Raw genomic sequence first — 5868 nt, forward strand, 5'->3', positions numbered from 1 at the left:
TCATCTAAAAACATTCTTCAAGGCTTGCTTTACATCTTAGTTCCGAAGACCATAGATCATTGGGTTAAGCATTGGACTTACAAAGGTGTAGAAGACAGCTATTATTTTGGATTCCTCAGCAGTCTTGTCTGCTGGCAGTCTTACGTATATGCAGAACAGTGTCCCATAAAACAGCATGACAGCCATCATATGGGAACCACAGGTAGAGAATGCCTTGTGCCTTCCCTCGGCTGATTTGACCTGGAAGATGGCAGCAATAACGAAGACATAGGACACCAGGATGATGGTGAGGGAGTTGGAGAGGTTGAAGCCAGCTGAGATAAGCATGGCATGTTCCTTGACGTAAGTATCAGAGCAAGACAATTTAATGGTGGTGGATCAGCCCAGTAGAAGTGATTAATGACATTGGACTTACAGAAGGTCAAGTGGAAGGTCAGGATGGCCTGGAACAGGCCATCTGAGAAGCCATAAAATAGACATAAGGAAATGTGGCCAAACCAGTGCAGACTTTCCTGGACATTTTCACACTATAGCGCAGAGGGTTGCATATGGCCACATAGCGGTCATAGGCCATTGCTGCCAGCATACAAACCTCAGTGAGGAGAAGTGCGATGAAAAGGTAACACTGTGTAAAGCAACCAGCAAAGGGAATGGACTTCTTCTCTGATAAAAAATTAGTCAGCATCTGTGGGGTTGCATTTGAGGCGTAGTACAAGTCCACAAAGGCTAAGTTAGTGAGGAAGAAGTACGTGGGTTGTGAAGACGAGAGTCCAGTCTGATTAACACTATTATACCCAGGTTGCCTATGAGTGTCACAAGGTAAACAACCAGGAACAGTACAAAGAGGAGAGGCTGGAGTACTGGGCAGTCTGTGAGCCCAAGGAGAATGAATTCTATTATCACATTGCCATTTTTATTGGACGTTTCCTGAACGTCCATGCCTGCTCCTAAAACAAATGAAAATAAAGCAAGCATGAAGGCATAAATCATGTTTAATTAAATCATTTTTCTCTAAACCTCCTTATGTCATTCAAATTTTCTTTTTCTGAATACTACCATAATCAATCTCATACCTTTACTAAGCCATCTTTTCTTCTATCTTTGTAATAGCTTTCTACCTCTATACCTATACCTATAGTTACACATACAGCTTTATTGTTGTTGTTAGGTGCCATTGAGTCACTTGTGACTCATAGCGACTCTATGCACAAAAGAACGAAACACTGCCCGGTCCTGTGCCATCCTTAAAATCGTTGCTATGCTCGACCTCATTGTTGTAGCCACTGTGTCAATCCATCTAGTAGAGAGTCTTACTCTTTTTCATGACTCTTTATTTTACGAAGCATGATGTCCATCTCCAAGGACTGATCCTTCCTGATAAAATGCCCAAAGTGTGTGAGATGTAGCGTCGACATCCTTGCTTCTAAGGAGCATTCTGGTTGTACTTCTTCCAAGACAGACTTGTTCCTCCTTTTGACAATCCTTTGTATATTCAATATTCTTCGTCAACACCACAATTCAAAGGAGCCGATTCTTCCTCAGTCTTCCTTATTCATTGTCCAGCTTTCCCATGCATATGAGGCATTTGAAAACACCATGGCTTGGATCACACACACCTGAGTTCTCAAGGTGGCATCTTTGCTTTGCAACACTTTAAAGAGGTCTTTTGCAACTGATTTGCCCCTGTAATATGTTTTTTGATTTCTCGACTGCTGCTTCCAAGGCTATTGATTGTGGATCCAAGTAAAATGAAATCCTTCACAATCTCAATCTTTTCTGTTTATCATGATGTTGCTTATTGGTTATGAGGATTGTTGTTTTCTTTATGTTGAGGTGCAACCACACTGAAAGCTGTGGCCTTTGACCTTCCTCAGTAAGTGCTTCCACTCCTCTTCAATTTCAGTAGGCAAGATTGTGTCATCTGCATAACGCAGGTTGTTACCGAGTTTTCCTCCAATACTGATGCTGTGTTCTTCATATAGTCCAGCTTCTCAGATTATCTGCTGATCATACAGATTGAATAGGTATGGTGAAGGAATACAACCCTGACACACACCTCTCCTGACTTTAAACTATGTGGTATTCCCTTGTTCTGTTCTAGTGGCTGCCTCTTGATCCATGTACAGATTACTGATGAACACAATTAAGTGTTTTGGAATTTCCACTCTCCACAATGTTAGCTATAATTTGTTATGACCCACAGAGTCTAATGCCTTAGTGTAGTCAATAAAACACAGGTAAACATCTTTCTAGTATTCTTTGCTTTCAGCCAGGACCCATCCGGCATAAGCTGTGATATCCCTGGTTCCACATCCTCTTCTGAATCTGGCCTGAAATTCTGGCAGTTTCTTGTCAAAACACTGCTGCAGCCACTTTTGAATGACCTTCAGCAAAATTTTGCTTGCAGGTGATATTAATGATATTGTTTGATAACTTCTGCATTCAGTAGGATCACCTTTTTTGGGAACAAGCATAAATACGGATCTCTTCCATTCGGTTGACAAGGTAACTGCCTTCTAAATTTCTTGGCATAGACAAGTGAGCACATCTAGTGTTGCAGCTGTTTGTTGAAATGCTTTAATTGGTATTCTGTCAATTTCTGGATCCTTGTTTTTCACCAGTGCTTTCAGTGCAGCTTGGACTTCTTCCTTCAGTACCATTGGCTTCCGATCGTATGTTGCTTCTTGAAATGACTGAAGAGCTTTTTGTTATAGTGATTCTGTGTCTTTCTTCCATCTTCTTTTGATGCTTCCTGTGTCATTTAATATTTTCCCTGTAGAAACCTTCAGTATTACAACTTGAGGCTTGAGTTTTTTTCTTCAGTTCTTTCGGCTTGAGAAATGCTGAGAGTGTTCTTCGCTTTTGGATTTCTATCTCCAGGTCTTTGCATATATCATCATAATACTTTACTTTGTCTTCTCGAGTTGCCCTTTGAAATATTCTGTTCAGCTCTTTTACTTCATCATTTTTTCTTTTTGCTTTAGCAAGTTTCAGAGTCTTTTCTGACATTCCTTTAGGTCTCTTTCTCTCCTGTCTTTTAATGATCTCTTGCTTTCTTCAAGTATGGTATCCTTGATGTCATTCCACAACTTTTCTGTTCTTCACTCATTAGTGTTCAACAGGTCAAATCTATTCTTGAGATGGTCTCTAAATTCAGATGGGATGTACTCAAGTTTGTACTTTGTCTCTCATGGACTTGTTCTAATTTTCTTCAGTTTCAACCTGACCTTCCAAATGAGTTATTGTTGGTCTGATCCACAGTCAGCCCCTGGCCTTGTTCTGATCAATGATATTGAGATTCCCTATTGTCTCTTTCCACAGATGTAGTCGATTTGATTCCTGTGCATTCCATCTGGCAAAGTCCACTTGTATAGCCACTGTTTATATTAGTGAAAAAGTTATTTGCAATGAAGAAGTCATTGGTCTTGCAAAATTGAATTATGTGCTCTCCGGCATCGTTTCTATTACCAACACCATATATTCCAACAACCGATCCTTCTTTTTTGTTTCCAACTTACACATTCCAATCTCCAGTAATTATCAGTGCATCTTGATTGCTTGTCCTGTCAATTTCATACTGCAGAAGTTGGTAAAAATCTTCAATTCATCATCTTTGGCCTTAGTGGTTTCTGTGTCAATTTGAATAATAGTCATATTAACTGACCTTCCTTGTAGATGTATGGATATTATCCTCTCACTGACAGCATTGTACTTCAGAATAGATCTTGAAACGTTCTTTTCAATGATGAATGCAACGCCATTCCTCTTCAAGTAGTCCTTCCTGGCATATATGACTATATGATTGCCTGACTCAAAATGACTAATACCAGTCCACTTAAGCTCACTAATGCCTAGGATATTGACTATGCATTCCATTTCATTTTTGACCATTTCCAATTTTCCTAAATTCATGCTCTGTACATTTCAGGTTCCAATTATTAATGGATGTTTGAAACTGTTTCTTCTCATTTTGAGTCATGCCACAACATGAAATGAAGGTCCCAAAAGCTTGATTCCATTCACATCATTCAGGTCGACTCTACTTTGAGGAGACAGCTCTTCCCCAGCCATCTTTTGAGTGCCTTCAAACCTGAGGGGCTCGTCTCCTGGCACTATATCAGACAATGTGTCATTGCTATTCATAAGGTTTTCACTGGCTTAGGCAGTGGGTTTTTTTTTTTTTTTTAATTCTTTTCAGATGGAGACTGCTGGGTCTTTCTTCCTAGCCTGTCTTATTCTGGAAGCTCAGCTGAATCCTGTCCTCATGGGTGCCCCTGCTGGTATTTGAATACTGGTGGCATATCTTCCAGCATTACAGCAACACACAAACCCCTACAATACGACAAACTGACATACAGCTTTACCTAAATCTATACCTGTGTTATTCCTTATAAGGTTGGAAACCAGCCAAAGAACTCATATACAGCCACTACCTGTTTGTCAGTGAAATCTTGTGGATTGTTACAATGCCGAACAGGTTTCAGTGAAGCTTACAGACTAAGATATACTTAGGAAGAAAAGTCTGGCAATCTATTTCTGAAAAATCAAACAATGAACTTAGAAAAACAGAACAGAGGAAAATGGAAGTAAAGGGCTCAGGATGTGGGACTTTCAGATTGAAAGAAAAAAAAGACACAACAAGAAGCTGGACATGAGAGTGTCATTGGCTGGAGGGCTCATTTGTTACATGTCACTTAATGACCACCTGTAGGATCTGAAAGTGTTTTGAATCACAATCTCATTGACCTATGTAGGATCCAGAGATACTGCAGAAAACCACAGAAGGCCCAGCTGCTTGTGTTAGTCCAGAAGAAAAGGAGAGAACCTTCTGAACAGGGAACTTGAGGTTTAATAGGTCACTGCAAGGGAGGGCTTTCAACTCATGGAGGAAGAACAGCAAAGGAATAGCTCCAGAGCAAGAGGCTTCTGTGAGTCATAGACTTGGAAATAATGAGACCAACTGCACATGTCACAAGACACAGTGAAAAATAAAAATATGGGCATCCTTGCTCAAAAACTGCTAGAAATTGAGACACAATGGCAGCAGAGCATTAAAACATGTTCTGGGCCGGGTGTGAGGGCACAGCTCACACTCCCGAGAAGACAGCCATGCCTGGATCACAGAGACCTTCAGAGCTGACAGTGGGAATATGACGGTGAAGAAAACAACCCACCCCCACAAACAAACAGACAATAACAAAGAATGAAAGAAAGAACCTCCAAGAGAAGGTTTTAGCCCAGCGAGGAAGTGCTAAAGAGTAAGCCATCTCAAGGGGCGAGTTGTCTAAATTTTGTAGTATGGAACTGGTGACACAGTGGGTAAAGTGATCCTTTGGATAATTGAAAGTTCAGAGGTTTGAAACCACCAGCAGCTCCACAGAAGAAAGATGTGACAGTCTGCTTCTGTACAGAATTATAGCCTTAGAAATCCTATAGGGTTGATAAGTGGCAGTGGGTTTATTTTTGCTAACTCATTCAATTTTACATGAATGAGAAAAAAGACTTTTTTTTTCAGAAAATAGAAAGTAAGTACCACTAAAAAAAAAAAAAAAAAATTTTAGCCAGAATTAATTGTAAGATTTTTTTTCCTTCTTTTTACAGAAACCCCTTGAAACATCCAATAATGGAACCCTGAATCCTCAATCAAAATATACACACAGACACAAAATCATAGAAGGAATATAAGGGGCTCATGTGTCATCCAGACCTAAGTGTAAGACATCCTGCATTAGAAAAAGCCCTAATTCCATGCCTGGACATTTTGCTGTACTTGTGTGTGGTAAACGGAGTGTATACCTTTCTTGGTTCCTTTGTGCCAGTAACCGTTCTACAGATACTGTTCAGGAAGATTAAAGGAAACTCCAATAA

At 40.1% G+C, this 5868-nt stretch overlaps 1 pseudogene; it reads right to left on the bottom strand.

The window, feature by feature from the left end:
- LOC100654195 (olfactory receptor 5M11-like) lies at positions 1 to 1245 on the bottom strand (annotated as a pseudogene).
- Between the last annotated feature and the right edge of the window lie 4623 nt (positions 1246 to 5868).

The sequence above is a fragment of the Loxodonta africana genome, chromosome 7 (genome assembly GCF_030014295.1).
Source record: "Loxodonta africana isolate mLoxAfr1 chromosome 7, mLoxAfr1.hap2, whole genome shotgun sequence".
Taxonomy (NCBI): Eukaryota; Metazoa; Chordata; class Mammalia; order Proboscidea; family Elephantidae; genus Loxodonta; species Loxodonta africana.